The 17971-nt window shown below is 40.6% G+C and overlaps 1 protein-coding gene across 1 annotated transcript in view; it reads right to left on the bottom strand.

Annotated features, from left to right (window-relative positions):
* Nucleotides 1-17971, bottom strand: part of SPOCK1 (SPARC (osteonectin), cwcv and kazal like domains proteoglycan 1) — a 657613-nt gene that overhangs the window by 533319 nt on the left and 106323 nt on the right. The window lies entirely within an intron of this gene.

The raw sequence follows: 17971 nt of genomic DNA on the forward strand, positions 1-17971 counted from the left end.
CCAGGATCCCACCAGTGTCACCAAAAGACTGCCCATAGTTCCACAGGCATGAAGTGAGATTGAGAGGTCTCTTGCCTCCCAAAGAGGCAAGCCAACATCCTGAAGAAGAGACGTAAGTATCCCCACAAAGGCTGTAGCCCAAGGGCCAAATGCCCTAACAGTGTCATCTCCTAACAGGGACAGTTAGACTCAAGGACACACTGGAGCAGTTTCAGCCCCTGATGCCCTGCATCTGACATCCTGGTAATGGTATTGACTCTGAGGCTGAGATGCTGGTCAGTTAGAGCTATGTAAGAGTGGGCACCTGCCCACAGCTCTGGAGCAGCCAGTGTGACAGGGTCATGGCAGAACAGAGAACCTCTCTGACAGCTCTACCTTGTCAACAACTGCAAGCTCAGTGCACAATCCATCTTGAGCACAGGAGGCACAAGAACTATGGCATCAGCCGAGTCCATTTGGATTCATAGCTTCTACTCAGAAGGTTTCCAAGAGGACAATTCTTCAGACCTTGAGGAAGACAGATGGGGAGGATGGAGCCTACGTGCTTGGCATCATGAGAAGGGCAACACACGCTTTTGTCCACCAAGATAGGACATAGGAATAGCTTCTTTCACCCATTTTGGCTCATCTACCATCTAGCTGAGTGACTATACATCAATGACTTAGGCTGTGCCTCTGTGTTCACATTTGTAAAATGGAAATAGTGACAGAATTCATCAGGTGAAGATGATCAAATGGATTATTCAAGTAAGTGCTTCAATCCAGTGACTTAAGTGTGAACGCTCGCTAAATTTAGCTTCTGCTGTTAAAGTAACTGTACATGAGGACACTACTACTCTTAGAGGGGAAAAAAAAGACCTTGCCTAAGGCTGTAAACTAGTGGGTGGTAGAACTGGATCTGGACCTGAGGTCTCACCCTTAACCGATGTGAAACACTGATAGCACCCAGAGCTACTGCTGAAATAGGGCTGAAATAAACTCAGAGAGAATTAACAGCTTAATTATATCAGTGAAATACGTACTGGAACAGGACATAATTTCATGGTTTAGAAAATAGGTAAAATCTGTATTTTAAGTCCATAGCTGTCACTTAAAACCAGTTCCTGTCCAAGGAGAATGGCAATTTAAGCAATTTAAGAGCAATTGATCCTTTCCCCTCCTCTCTCTCTCTAGCTAAAGGCAACAACACTGCTTTTTTGTTGTTTGTTTGTTTGTTTTGGTATTTATTTGTTTTGTTTTACTTTTTATTTTTTTTAACTTTAACCTACATTTCACAGTTGGGGAGAAACTTGGGGCAAGACAGGAGAGAAAGAGAGAACAATGACAGACTTAACCCAGAAGGCAGGACGTTAAAATAAATGGTACCTCTCTGGGACCAAGAGCCTGGGTTCTTGTGTTCAATTATTAGCTGGTGCACCTGACTACTCTTGATGATCACCAGGCAGGCCTAAATCAGAGATGGACTAATTTTCCCTTTTTCCTCAAGGTCAAGGAGAAAACAGATGACAAAAAAGACACAAAGCATGACTTTCTTGACATAAGATTCTTGTGATCCACACAAAGTGCCTGCATCACTAGGGTTAACACAGAGATTATAAGTCTCCTCCCCAAGACAAAACTGGATCAAAATCTTTCTGTTCTGTGGGAAAACCTAACTGTCCTCCCCACTAGCTCTGGAGATAGTGGAGAAAGAGAATCTGAGATTCTCTGGAGTATCTGTCCTGTCTCATCATGCCAAGCTCAAAACCATCTTCAGGCACTGGCCACTTGTGCACATGGTTAAGTGCACACATAAACATGTGCAAGGACCTAGGTTCAAGCCCCCAGGCTCCACCTACAGGAGCAAAGCTTCAGGAGTGGTGGAGTAGTGCTACAGGTATCTCTCTCTTTGCCTCTCTATCTCTCCTTCCATCTCAGTTTCTCTTTTTCTCTAGCCAATAATTACATAAATAAAATAATGAAGAAAAAAATAAAGACATTATCAGTGGTTTCTCCAGAGTTCAGACTGACACTTCCAGCCCTGCTGCCATTGCTCTGTGCCTGCCTGCCCATTCCTCAGCCTCACTTGCTCTGCTCCAACCACACAAGGAAGTTCCCTTCTCCCTCTCTCACAGGCCAAGCTCTCACCTGAGAGAGACACATATGCTGTTTCATCTCCCTAGGTGAACACTTCACTCTGTTCTGATTATCCCCTCCTTGGCTCTTATATTATCTGAAAATATGATTTATTTGTTTTCTAGTTTGTTGCTGTTGGTCACTCCATACCATCTGTCAGGAATGGACAAAAATCTAAGCTTGTGTCACTCAGTTCTAAGTCCCCAGAATTCAGCAGATATTAGAATGTTGAGCATTGAGTTCCTACTTATCCTTCTGCATGATGGTGTGGTCTAGAGGAGATGCAGACTGAGACACACAGCTAGATATCGGGCTCCCTCTCACAAGGCCACAGACAGCAAAGATGAGAGAGAGAAAAGAATGCACACACACACACACACACACACACACGCCCCTTTGCTGTGACTGTCATTATCCACCTGTAGAAAGCAATAGCGCTTAAGTATTCTTGACCTTGAGGCATATCTCTCCAGACCTCCTTTAATGATAAAGACTGTGTCTTTTATTCTAAGCAACCCATCAAAAAAAAAAAAAAAAAAAGACAAAGAAGAGAAAAAGGCAAGGAAAAAAATTGGCTTTATACTTACAGCTGTAGCTAATGTGTAAGAAAGATACTTATCCCCTCTGGACCCCACTTGCTTTATTTTTTGGACTGCATGCTTTTTAAGGTCACTTGAAGCTTCCACATTCTCTGACCTCAGATCATGGTAAAGTACAATCTCCACTAAGGACTGATGTCCCTGAACAGTGGGTCACAATGTCAAGGAAAGAAGAACATTAATTATGGTATAAAACACATGGGGGATTTCTCAACTCTACCAATTTCTAGGTGGATGGCTTTTATCATGTTTCCTAGCCTCTCTGATATATGATGTCCTTAACTATAAAAATCAGAAGGTTTTAGTTACTCCTTCCTTCCTCAATGGTTAGGTTCCCACAAGGCCCAGCACCACACCTATTTAGGCCACTTATATGTGCTGTGTAAGTCAGGGAGATGCCCTGTGTGTGAAAGAAAATGTGGCAAGAGAACCTCACTAGAAGGTGTCCATGTGGTGACAGAGCTGGTCTAGTCTCTTCTGCCTCCTCAGGAGGGTAACTTCAGTTCTCCCTCAGTTCTAGCCTATCTCAGATCATCTCACCAATACCTTATTACCTTCATGAGTCTTCCTATTATATTACCCTTATCGTAGTGCTCCTGAGCATTGGTGTTCACAGACACTAAATCAAGAGGCTCTGCTGCTTTATTATAACATCTTCCTGCTGATGGGTTAGCCCTTATCTCGGAGCTCCACCGCAGTGCTTGTGGGACTTTAAAAAGATCTCTTCCATGGTCTCACAGTACTTGTTCCTGAAGATAATTAATTTTAAGAATTGATCAAGATGGTAGGAAAAACCAGCTTTGGGGGATGCAGGGAGTAGTTAAAGGAAGCTGCCTTTTGATCTGAGGCTGCAGGGATCAGTACTGTCACGTTCTATTGCTACATTCGTTGGTCCACACAAATTCCATTTTGTGCCCACTGGAAAACAGCTCACAAAAATGCATCTGCATTTTAATGGAGTCAACAAGTATTCAACAGAGACAGAGCCACACAGCCTTGGGTAGGCTGGATAATGTAGACATAGTCTCTAGTGCCCCAAGACCACAACAAGCTTTGAGCAGAAGGGAACTGAGCCACTCTGGCTCTCTATAGGCCACCACCCAGAGTACAGGCACACCCCATACTGATCCTGGGTCCATACTCCCAGAAGGATAAAGAATAGAAAAGCTTCCAATGGAGGAGATTGGATGCGGAAATCTGGTGGTGGAAATTGTATGGAACTGTACCCCTCTTATCCAATGGACTTGTAGATCATAATTAAATAATAATATAAAAATAAGGTTGGGGTTATGATTCCCCATTGCTCACTCCAGCTTAGCCACACAGTATGGAAAATAACTGAGCAGACAACACAGTCATCAAAGAGAAAGAGGGACAGGGAAAAGAGGACAATATGAGGCAGCCTCTGGACTTCAGATGATTCCATGATAAATAGCCCATCCCACCAGCAAATAGGTGAAGCAAACAACCACATGCCACGAAGATGAAGTGAGCGAGCCCAGTGCCACGAGACCTCAGTGTATTGCTGCTATCACCACATAGTCATTTTCCAGGCCCAAGGAGCTCCTCTCAGCTCAGATGAAACTGCTACTTCAACAGAGTACAGTTTTGCATCCTCAAGGCCCTGGATGCCTCAGGATTTTCCTGATAATTGGCCAGTGTGACTGGATGCTATCATTTAGTTTCTGACAGCTTGGTGCCCTGCACCAACTGAACATCTGGTAGCCCTGCAGAAGACGTCAGACCAGAACAGAAATACTAGCTGGACTTCCACTCTTCAGCAGACAAGTCTGGAAAAGGTGACTTGGAGGAGATAACTTGATAGGAAAGATGCTTCCCAAACAGACAAACAAACAAACAAACAAACAAAATAAATGAACAAAAAATGCTGCTCTCCTCTTTCAGCTCTTCTGATTATAGCACCTGTGAAAGCATTCTGAAATCATCCAAAGGATTATTTTTCCCCCAAGATCAACTGCATTCTAAAGATGGACTCTCAAAAGCAAGCAGGGGCTCTCTCCCTGGTCAACTAGGAATACCAAAGGAGAACACCTGGGACCTCAACAAGACAGGACTAGAACTACTTTGGGAACCCATCAAATCACTGGTGAGTGCAAATATGTGTGGCTTGTGGACAGAGAGGAACCTAAGGAGAGACTCCTGGGGCTAAAGTACATATCTACTCCTGAGCAGTTGGTCACAGTCTGGCAGCTTGCCAATTGAGGAGCCACCTTCAGTCTGTCTTACCAACAAAAAGTCTGCTGAGGGGAGAAGAGGACTCCCCTAAGGCTCACCAAATGCAACTGTGAATCTCCATTGCTACTGCCCCTCAGAGACTGGAGCAGCAGCCAGGAGGCCCCATGCTGACATGGGGGGATAGAACTGGCCAAGAAGCTCAGGAAAAGTTCTACACCCTGGTGGTCTAGAGGTGGGACTGTATAGTGTGAGCCTTGACACACTGTCTTCCTGATGAATTGGGAGACAAGGTGAATAATTGCCGCAGAACCCATAGAGTATAAACGAGATTTGTTTGGAAACTCACAGGGCCAAGTAGTGCTTCCCAGCTCAGATCTGGCTGCTGGAAGAGCAGCTGAATTGAGCCCAGGAATTTGGACCCTTGGGGTTTGGGAGTCTTTTTGCATAACCACTGTGCTATCTCTTCCCCACCCTGATTTATCTCTTGGTCAGGAGTGTGTGATTCAGCTAAAAAGCCTATTTACACTTAAAAATCCCTCAGGTTCTCATAGCCTACAGGAAAGAAATGCTTGTATACTGAAAATTATGAGTCACTATTGAAGGAAACAGAAAAAGACACAAAGAAGTGAAAAGCTATTCCATGTTCATGGGTGGGAAGAATTAACATCATCAAAATGAATATACTATCCAGAGGCATATACAAATTTAATGCTATCCCTATCAGGATCCCAACTACATTTTTTAGGAGAATAGAACAAATGCTACAAATATTTTTCTGGAACCAGAAAAGACCTAGAATTGCCAAAACAATCTTGAGAAGAAAGAATAGAACTGGAGGCATCACACTCCCAGATCTCAAATTGTATTATACAGTCACTGTAATAAAAAATGCTTGGTACTGGGACATGAATAGACACACTGACCAGTGGAATAAAATTGATAGCCCATAAGTAAGCCCCCATAGGTATGGACATCTAATCTTTGATAAAGATGCCCAGACTATTAAATGTGGAAAGGGGAGTCTCTTCAACAAATGGTGTTGGAAAATATAGGTTGAAACATGCAGAAGAATGAAACTGAACCACTATATTTCACCAAACACAAAAGTGAATTCCAAATGGATCAAGAACTTGGATGCTAGACCAGAAACTATAAAATACTTAGAGAAAAATATTGGCAGAACTCTTTTCTGTATAAATTTTAAAGACATCTTCAGTTAAATAAATACAATTATGAAGAAGACTAAGGCAAGAATAAACCTATGGGACTACATCAAATTAAAAAGCTTCTGCACAGCAAAAGAAACCACTATCCAAACAAAGAGACTCTTCACAGAATGGGAAAAGATCTTTACATGCCATACATTAGAAAAGAGGCTGGGTGGTGACACACCTGGTTGAACACACATTACAGTGTGCAAGGAACAGATTCAAGCCCTCATTCCCCACCTGTAGGTGAAATGCTTTGTGAGTAGTGAAGCAGTGCTGCAGGTCTCTCTTTCTCAATCTGTCTCTCTCTCTCTCTCCCACCCTCCCTCCCTCCCTCCCCATTTCCTCTCAATTTCTGTCTGTCTCTATCCAATAGATAAATGAAGATAATACCAAAAAGACAAAAAAATCAAAAGGTATATATGCACCACAATTTGTGGTGTCTGTTAAATTGTCCATATTTAAAAGGTGATGTTTTTCTACTGACTCTTTTGAATAAGGTGAAATTAATGGATAATCAGGTGAGCTTGTGGGAGTGATACTTACCTAGGTGGCAGCAGTAAGTCTTCCTGTTGGTTTGATCTAACATACCCACTGAGCCCCTGTTAGGGGATGGACACCCATCTACTTGAACATAGACCCTCACCCTCCAACTGAGCTCTGACTCATACTCTTGGCTTCTCTGAAACCACAATCTTCAAAGGAGCTATGCCACACCCAGACTTCACAGCCCTCCCTGTAAATCTGCTGCTTCCAGACAGATGTCAGTTCCAGGGCTTGAATGACTCCCTGATCTTCACAACCCTGAGATACCAGACAGCTCACAGTGAGCCTCTCCTTGTCTCCATCACAAGGTCAAGCACATATATGATTGACAAAAACTTACTCGTCTCTGCACCCACACATTTTCACAGAGCTCACCCTTCTCTGCTCTTCTCCATCCTTCCCAGATCTCACTGCTAATTTGTCTGAAGCCAAGTGAGATAGCCTATGCCCAATTTCTGGCTCAAGAAAAGACTATCCATAGACAGTAATGACTGAGAAATAGTTCCATGTGGAAGGAGAATACAGAAAATGCTTTGTTCTCATCACAGTAAGAATAAATTTAATATAGAAGAAAGGGAAATGAAAATCTAAGGGATCAGGCAGAGTTTGCCTCCTTCTACCCCTACCTCTCACCCTTGAAGAGTAGTATCTGCAATCTCAGATCTTGCCCTCTCAGCCAGCTCACTGGCCTGGTGGCAGGGGTGATCTGGCTGAAGTCTCTGGTAATGAAAGATAGTGACCAAACATGCCTGTCCTTTGTCACTACCCACCTTTCTTGTGTTGCCTTCTGCTGAGCCATCTGTAGGAAAATGTCAACATGCGCTGCTGGGAGAGAATGTATTTGCTAATTGATGTGCTGGGTAACTTCACTTATTCAGTAAAATAATAAAAACATGACTGCCTACCACCCTACCCTTCGAGAGCACAGACATCTTTATTAATGATTTTTAAACCCACAGAAACAGAATGCTTGTTCTGTTTACATTTCACTATATTAAATGGAAGGCATTCTCTTGCTCATGGCAAAACACTGAAAATCTCCTTCTGGTCATGATTTATTGCTAGAGGAATTTTATTAAATTGGGATGTGACCATGTGTCTAGCTATCAATTACATCACTGGGAGAAGGAAACAACAGAGACTTACATTTTCAGTAATTTCTTCAGTAAGTGCTCTGTGTTCCTGAGAAGTAGAATGCATTTTCCAAGAATTCATATTTTAAATCCTAAGGTCCAGAGCTCCAATACTGCATGTTATGTTGCTAAGTAGGGTCATCAATGATTCCTAATATTTGTCCCTCATACTAACAGGATGCTACACCTGTTCCCCATGTGATGTTGCTTTACTAACCAAAGCCTGTCATACTACAGACCTCCTTGCTTCTGAATTTGATCCGAATCCACAAATGATCCACATTCAGTTAAAACCAGGAAAGTAGTCAGATTGGGGAATTTGCAATTAAAGATCATATGAGCCACTGGGGAGAGTATTCGATTTGAATAGATTAAGAAAAATGGTACTATAGAACTAATATATAATAGATAATGTATAAACTAATGTATAAATAGATATTTATAATGAATTTCTGGGTAAGAGGCAAAGGTGAGGTTTATAGAGAAGACTCCAAAGGTTTTGAAATTCCCAACATGAGAAGCAGTTCTTTTCTATTATAAGTACACAGATAGTCCTGAGTTGAACAAGTATTACTGGCAATCGGTAACTTCTTAAAGGCGGCATGTGAGAAATAAGAACTCCAACCTCTGTGTGTACATGGCCACTAAAGGCTCCTAGCAGAAGGGGAAACTGGGAACTCCATAGGCCCAGGGTAGAGAGACATGCACCAAAAGTAGCAGGGAGGGTCCTCCAGGATGGATTCACAGTGACAGTTCAATCTTGTCTTCTCCCTACATAGTAAAGAACTTTCTAGAATCCCAAACAGGGTAATCACTCCTTGCACCATATAATTTCTTTCACCACATCCCAATGAGCACACAGCCAGAACTAGTCAAAAGTGGGACATTTGTAACTCGTCAACTGTCCAAAGGAATCAAAATTTAAATAATTGTTCTCATCTATTTAACCTAGAGTTTGACAATAAGTTCACCTTGTTTATAGAAAAATGAAAAATATTGTTGAACCACATACATTTACTTTGCTCCTAATTCAACTGAAAGAAAATATGTTAGCTAGCACACTTAACTGTTACCTTGACAACTCTGAACAATCACATAAACAGTCTAAAATCTCAGGTCATCTCATTACTTTTCAGAAAACTAAGCAGATAGAATTTATAAACCTACCAATCCAAGAACCACAACAAACCTGAACACAAGAAATATCCAGAAAATTATCTGAAAGCATATTATAATCAATTTCTTACAACCACTGGTACTGAGACTCTCAGAAGAAGAAACTAGGAGGAAGAAAATACGTTAGAGGAAGGAAGAAGAAGTTAAAGAACAAATTTCTTGATGGAAACATGCAAACAAGAAGACAAAGGAACAAGAAGACAAATGCAACATCTTTATAGAACTGAAAGGAAAAATATTTAGCCTAGAACTTCTTCCCTTATTCCCTTCTTCCATTCTTCCCTTCCTTTCTTCCTTTTATCTTTTAATTTATTTATTTGTTTGTATATTTGTTTTTTTGTCCACTGCTAAACTCTGGCTTCTGGTAGTGCTAGGGATTGACCCTGGAATCTTTGTCACTTCAAGTCTTTTGGCATAGCCACTAAGCTATCTTCCTACTAACTTAGAATTCTATACTAGACTAGACTAAACATGTCTATAAAAAATGAAGTTGATCCTAAGACTTGCAGACAAAAGGTGAACTACAATCAACAGTAAACGTATTATCTGAGGCAGAAGGAAATCTAAGCCACATGGAAATAGTATGGGTCAACACAAAGTTACAAAGAGTTCTGAAAATGGTAACTATGTGAACTATTAGAATCAACACTGTCAATAATCACTTAGTAGTTATCCTGTTGAACATATATTTTACCTTTGTACTCTAGCTTGCATAGTACTGCTTCTTTTGATTTAAGCATAAGAGCAGAATTATAGCTTTGCATAGTCCTACACAAAAGTAACAATATATAGGACTTGAGAAAATCCGTTACTTTCCCTAAAGTACTATAATATTGGGGGAATAGAATAAAAAACACAGTAAAAGAAGTAACCTGCAATAAGCTGAAAATTCAGCCACCTCTCCAAAATAATATCAGAATGCCATTTTTCCAAAGTGATGATAATTTTTACACACTTGGCAGCAATCCATTACACTTCCCTTCCTCACCCAAACTGAATACTGTCTTTTAAAAGTCAGTATAGTAGATGTTAAATCTTGGGTTGTTGAAAAAGTCATGACATATTTTTCTGTTTTTCTATGCAATAAAATATGTCATGACTTGCCTGACAACCAATATTACATTATTACGGCTTTGATTTACATTTCTCTGATGGCTGGTAGTTTGAAATATGGCAGAACTATTGTGACTTTCTTCAAATCTCTTGCCTATTTCCTTACTGGTTATCACCTCATTTTGAAGTTCTGCTATTTCCTTCTAGAGTCTGTACTAAAGCATTTTATCACATACAAAGAAATATACATATACGCATGTGTATTTATCTCTATTACATGTATATTTTCTTGCATCCATAAAAGTAATAAATTACTAATACATATGATAGCAAGGGTCAATTTTAAAAGGTTTATTGAGTGCAAGAAGCCAGACACCAAAAATCTACTTTTTGATGTCATTTATGCAACAGTACATCTATAGTGACATAAAATAAATCTGAGGTTAGAGAGTTGACTACAAAGGATCAGAAGAAATGTGTAATCATAGATACACTCTAAATCTTAATTATGGTGGTCTGCACATAGGATCAGAGAATGTAAAATTACTTATGTCAGGGTCAGGCAGTGGCAGAGCGGGTAGAGCACAGATACTGCCATGCACAAGGACACTCCCATCCAAGTCCTCAATACCCACCTGTGTGTTTGGGAGGGGGGAGCATCACAAGCAGTGGCAAAATGTTGCAGGTATTTCTCTTTAGTCCTCTCTATCCTCCTGTCTCCCTATTTCTTCCTCTCTCTATAAGAAGGGGGGAAAGGAAAAAAAGAAGTAATAGGGCCCTGGTAGTGGTGCAACTGGTTGAACACACACTTTATAGTGTTCAAGCACCAGGGTTTTAGCCCCCAGTCAGTCCCTACCTGCAGGGGTAAGCTTTAGGAGTGGCGAAGCAGTATTGCAGGTGTTTCCCTGACCACACACACACGCACGCATGCACGCACGCACGTGTGCACGCATGCACACACGTACTAAATTTCTGTCTCTAATCAAAATAAATTTTAAAAATTAAAAAAATACTATTGGGAGTAGCAGAACTTTTGTGCAGTCACTGAGCCCCAGCAATAACCCTAGAGGAAAAAAATTAAACATGCTTTTGTTAATACTGAAATAATACAGCTAAAATAAGTACACAGTTTTCCATGCAAACTAGTCCACCACAAAACTGACTTTTAGACAGCAGTTTTCCCTGGTATTGATATGGGTTTTCTATTCTAAAGGTTTATCAAAGGATCTGTCTACATTCATAAATAAGAAAGATCACACTTTTAGATATAAAGATGCCAGACTACCTCTCATATCTACCCACTATTTCTACAATGTTTTCACAAGGCTCACATTTTAAACTAACATTTAGTCTGGGCTTAGTACAACGGATGGTTTGCTTAGTGAAGACACATTTATTACTAATGTCCTTATTGATTTGCCCTGGTTGTTTATTTTCCAGAGTCCCATCTAGCCATTGTTATAGCAAGAGGCTGATGCCATGGAAGAAATATTCAACCCACATCTATCCCACTGAATAACATCTATTGCTCACACATTTTCTTTCCATCTGTGCCAAACCATGAGCAAGTCCCTCCCAACCAGCCCTGCAAATGATGGCCTGAAATGTCTCTGCCAAATTCATCTCTAGAAGGAAAATGAGGGGGGTAGGGAGGGAATGAGTGAGGGAAGGTGAGAGGGAAGAAGGAAGGAAAGTAGGAAGGAAGGAAAGGACAGAGAGAAATATGACTGCTCTATCCAAAGCAAGCAGCAACTTAATAATATGGATGGATCACAAGACAACAGAGGACTACAGAGCCCTGAGGTCTGCCCAGACATCCATGCTCCCACCCAACTCCTGAAGGCTGATGGCACATCTAGCTGAGCAAACCACACATCAAAGCTTCTCAAGCTTGGAGCTGCTAACCCCTGGCAGCGCCCTACATTCTACCAGGGAGTACAGCAAACTACAGAATAATGTGAGGTGATTTTCTGCAGCATCAAACTCACATGGAAATTAGAAAGGAGAAGAGTCATGCTATACTATGAAATAGAAAGTAAATTCACATAATTGTTTAAGATTTGAGAAAGGCAATTCTGAGATATTTCCTTCCTGCAATAGCTGTTTCAAGTTAAGCTCCCCCAAGTGCTCAAAAACTTTTAGGGTAGATGAACTCTATTCTATATTGTTTCAGGAGATGGGGGGCTGCCAGAAAAAACAGAATATGGGCAAAACTCATGTGCATAAGAAACTTTAGTTCCTGACATGGTCTTACTCTCCCATCAACTACTTCTCTTCTAGTATCTATGCAGAAGCCACTGGCCAGATCCAACACCAACTCTAACCCTGGTTCAGTCATATAATCACCTCCAAAGAATTACCATTGTTTCTACATCCACAGAGATGATGTTAGTACCTAGTTTATAAAGTACTGTACAGCTCAGTGAATGAGAAATAAATGTTAGCTGTTAGTCCTATTTTGCTATTGCTTTTAATCTAGATAAACCATGGCATAACCTTTTCACAGACCAACTGCAATCCATTCAGTAACAGATTATTTACTACTCACTCTCAAATGCAGAAGGAAGTAATGAGAATTCTGGACACCCGATGCACAGCCTTTCAGGAACTTTAACTCAGACATGCCATACTCTCTGGATGTCAACTGACAGCTGCAAAAGAAATAAAAGCCCTTGCTGGCGGAGCTTCAAAAATTGACCTGAGGCAGTTGCTGGCCTTCAGCTTTGCAGTAGAGATGAACATAAGCAGGAACTCAATCATTTGAATGAATAGACTGATTTATAACTCAGAATGTCTACCTGTGTATTCATATATAATAGGTATATGTATGATCAAGAGCCAGTCACTCACCCAAGAAGGTGCCTTCACAGTGAGAGGAGACTCCCAGGTGACTGTCAAGCTAATCAGGATCAGAGGGTTGCCTTCTGAGTACAGAATAATGACCCAAACAATGACGTCTTTTCAAGGGGTATTTCTAACAATGGCACCCTAATGAGGTTCTCACCTACATTCCAAGGGTGGTTCTACTTAAAGAATTTGAGTGGACTTCCCAACAACATGCAACCCAAAGATTTATCAACATACAAGCCTTTATCCAGCATTTTCCCCAACAAATATAAGACTCCCAGCATCCAGAATGCCATTGAGCTATTTATAGGAATCCTTGGGTATAAGTACCTAAATTTACAAATAAGCTTTCCCAGCCTGCCCCCACCCCACTTCTTATAGTACTTTGCTGAAGTGGCATCTTGAGAAGACTGGTATCTCTTCTAAAGATACAGTCTTTATGGTCTACCAAGGTTTAAAAAAAAGTGAATTATATGATTGTTGTGTTAACAAAACACAAGTCCAAAGAGTCATGCTCTATTCCACAAACCAGAGGATTTTCTAGGAAGCAGTTGCCAAGTCCAGAATATTTCCCAATCCATTTCAAATCTATGTAGGACTATGGAACTAATGTCAATAACAGAGCAAGGAGAAGTTGGAATGCTTGTAAGAAGTGGGGGGATGGGCAATGGTGGACCTGATTGAGCACACTCACGTCCAAGGTTCCCAGTTCAGGTCCCTGCTCCCCACCTGCAGGCAGGAAGCTTCAGGAGTGGTGAAGCATGTCTTCAAGTGTTTTTCTCCTACTCTATTTTCTCCTCCCCTCTTGATTTTTCTCCCCTCGATCAGATAAAATAGAAAGGAAATAACACCTGCTGCCTTGGTAGATTTGTAGTGCCAGCATAAAGCCCCAACAATAATCCTGGTGGCAATAAAAATAAATGATAAACAAATAGATAAACATGTGAGTGAATGAGTGCCTCATGCCTATGAGAATGGTCTGCATCAACAAAAGAGTGAAATAAAATGTTCCCCAATTGCACAGGTGTGTCTGCTGTTCCTGCACTTCTGCAAACCTAGGGGACTAGAAATGTAACCAATCGGGTTAAATCATTTTGTTTCGCACAATGTAGCCAACCAAACTGTATGTTTCATTTTGTATTCACTTGCATCTCTGGCAGCCCGGATTCAGGTGTAGAATGTAATTAATCTGCCTCATCCTTTGTCTTATATGTACCTTGATGATTCACAATGTGACCAATCCATTCACACGTTACCCTTGAACACACCTGATTGGTGCACCTTGTAACCAATCAAATTAATCACCTTGTAACCAATCAGATGTACCACCTTGTAACCAATCAAATGCACGTGGCTCCCAGCTTGAATGGTATATAAAGCAGCTTTCTAAATCAGGTAGGGGGTCTAGTGTGGCAGGATTCTGCTAGACACCTCAGAATGTATCTACCTGCCCTCCACATGGTCATGGCCTCAAACTCATTTTTTAGATCTGCTGCAGCCTGGAGCTGAAACACTTGGAGCTGTAACACTCAGAGCTTTTCTGCAGATATGTTTCTGTAACAATAGGAAATGACAGGTGCTGGAGACATGGAGATAAAGGGACTCTGTTATAGTATTGTGATGGTGGTACAACCCTATTGGAAAATTAGTTGTATGCACATCCCTGAAATAAAAATGGAAATACCAGGCCCGGGCAGTGACATGACCAGTTGAGCAATCATATTACCATGCTCAGGGACTAAACAACTGACTACACCCCCATATTTGATCTCCTTATGTGGGGCAAGCTCTGGAAGGCCTGCCTTGACCACCCCACACCCAACACTCCATTGGCCACCAGAGAGGTGTCGTAGAGGAGGAGAATAACAGGCCTCGGTGGGGATGAGCATGTAGAGTGATGAATCTGGACACTATGGCAGAGGATAATGCATTTGTTGGGTTACAGGAAGGTATTCTTATACTTGAGCAAGCAGGCAGAAAAGAGGAGGTATTGTCAGACTAATCATTTTAAATGTCAATATTGTGAAGCAGAAACAAGCTGGGGACAGGGAATATGTATATAAAGTATCTATGATCTATTACATTGTAATTTTCTTTTGTAACATTTTTTTACAACTGTAACTAAATACTTATTAGGTAGTTATTTTATAAATGTCTCCTCTGCTAGAATATAAACTCCATGAAGGCAGGAATTAGCTCAGTTTATCTTCTGCTATATACTGATATCCAGCATAATCCCCAGTATATAGTATGAAAGGTCATTTCACTATAACTCAGGAATTTAATTTTCTCAGTACTCAGTAAGTTTCCAATACTCAGTACATCTAATTTGAAGACTCTTCATCCTTAAATCTCCTAACCCTAAAAGATAATCCATCCATATCCAAAGGGGAAAATAAAACTTAAGCCACAGAGATCAAAGATCTGTATGCAGATGCAGGGTTTGTACCTAATCCTGACAGATGACTGTGGTACTACGAGCCTTAACAGCTGTCCCACAAACAGGAGACAGCATGCAAGTCAGAACAGAGAGGCTCAGAATGTCACAGGTGTTACTGTTCATACTGGTGGTCCACTAAAACCGTGACAGCAGCTACATCACTTTAGACTACTGAATATTAAAAACTAGCCTTGGTCCTAAATCTCTATTAGATCAATCTCTCCACCATCAGTCACTTCCATCAGGAACATCATCATGTGGGCCTCTCCAGGAACTTGCCCTCACTACAAAGTAGCACTAAAGTAGTAGTAGGGACTGCCTCACTTTTTGAGGGAAGCTGGGTCATCCTACCGTGGCACTCAAGGAAGACTGGTCCTGAATGTGCACCTAGAATGTCCCCTGCTGTGACCATGGACTGTGAGCTCAGACTCACAGAGACTCAGAAGTTACACAGGATTCTGAGCTAAATACAAATATATATGGGCCCAGGGTCAGGTTGATGAGGTAAACAGTTAATTTTATTTGCATATTTTTCTCTAAGTCTGGGAGCTACTCTGTGCCCTAATGCAGCTTTCTAGCACTATTTTCAACTCTGAAACCATCTTTCCAGACAATAACACTTCCATCTTAGTTATCAGGCTCAGGTAAAAACTACTAAAGTCATGGGCTTCTCGGAACACATAAAAAATAGACTTCCTAGCTTTTTCCCACCCTAAAATCCCTGTTTCTCATCTGTTCTATTTCTACCTTTTGTTTCCTGTTCATTAATCATTTTGTTCTGCTTTATATCTTACTGCCTTTCAGCCACCAAGTTGCAGGTGCTATTATGAAACCATGATGATGTCCCTGGGCAAGTGACCTCTGTCAATGTGTCCTAGAACCTCACCTCTCAAGAGCCCTACTCTACTAGGGAAAGATAGAAACAGGCTGGGGTATGGATCAACCTGCAAATGCCCATGTCCAGAGGAAAAGCAATTACAGAAGCCAGAACTTCTACCTTCTGAACCCCATAAATAATTTTGCTTCATATTCCTAGAGGGAGAGAAATGTTAGGGGAAGATGAAAAGAGGGCTCTGAACTCCAATTCCATCAGGACTCAAAGACAGAAGAGGAAAAAAGAAGGACATTCATATGTCTTAATAGGTATAGGTGTGACTTAGAAAGGAAGAAAAGGCAGGACCATAGAAAAAATTGCAAACTTGTATAAATATAGTTATAAAAAATAATACTCAACCCATTTCTGTGATCTTGGAAGAACTATTACAGTTTTCAATGAAGGGAATGGGACACAGAAGTCCGGTGGTAGGAATGATATAGAATTATACCCCTGTCATCTCACAGTTTTGTAAATCAATATTAAGTCTCTAATAAAATTAAAAGTAATAATAAAATCTTTTACAGCCCTAGTTGCTTAAGCCAGGAGAGAATTTCTGTTAGTTATAGTCAAGCATCCTTAGAGTACATAGCTGAGGGGATTACAGACTCATAGCTTTTCACCCAGACAGACCTGAGTTTCTGTATCTCTGGTTACAGTCTACAGTAGTATAATTCAATAGCAGCATAATGCAGAGTGGCAGCACCAGTATTGATTTAGTTAAAGCCGACAGAGGTGGTATGGCAGTAAGGAATCACAGAGAAGAAATATCAAGAAGAATGGGCATAGTCCTAGAGGTATTAGGACTAGGAGAAATAAGAATCTTAAAGAGAATGCAAGGTGTTTCTTATAGTCTTAGAAAGAGTTTAAAATATTTAATTATAACTGAGTTATTGGGTTGGGATGTTTTCTATGATAATCCATTAGTGTCCATATTAATGTACTTGATTTCACTATGCTTTGAACACATTTAATGGTATCTGAACCTCTGTATTTTTAGATAGCTACAAAGCCAGAAGGTCTTGATCTGTGAAATGTAAGAACATCCCCTGTTCATGGATGGGGAAAATAAATATCATTAAAATGCCAATTCTGCCAAAAGCAATCTATAGATCCAATGCAATCCCTAAAAGAAATTGAATAGATTATTAAAAAATTCGTGTGGAACTTTAAAAAAACATGAATAACAAAAGCACTCCTAAGATAAATGAAGGTATCACAATACTCGACTTCAGGTTATACTACAAAGCAGTAGTAATCAAAACAGTGTGAAATTGGAACAAAAATGGTCATATAGACCATTGGAATATAGAGCAATGGGATAGGATAGAGAGTCCAGAACTCAATCTATACATGTACAGATACCTCATAAATAAAAAAGGGGCCAAACTTTCCCATTGGGGAAAAGAAAGTCTCTTTAACAAATCGTGTTGGCAGAATTGGACAGCCACATGTAGAAAAATGAAACAAGACCACCAATTAACACAATACCACAAAATTAACTCAAAATGGACCAAAGATCTGGATATCAGACCTGAAAGTACAACATACAAAGAAGAACATATTGGTGAAACATTTCATGACATTAATACTAAAGAGACTTTATTTGGAGACTTCACCCCATGGGCAAGGGGATCAAAAATAAGATTGAACAAATGGGACTACATAAAATTAACAAGCTTCCATACATCAAAATAAAACCCTATAAGACAAACAGGAAACCCAGAAAGTGGGAGGACATATTCGGATATCATACTTCAGACAAGTGGTTGATATCAAACATA

This window comes from Erinaceus europaeus, chromosome 2 (assembly GCF_950295315.1).
Source record: "Erinaceus europaeus chromosome 2, mEriEur2.1, whole genome shotgun sequence".
Lineage (NCBI taxonomy): Eukaryota > Metazoa > Chordata > Mammalia > Eulipotyphla > Erinaceidae > Erinaceus > Erinaceus europaeus.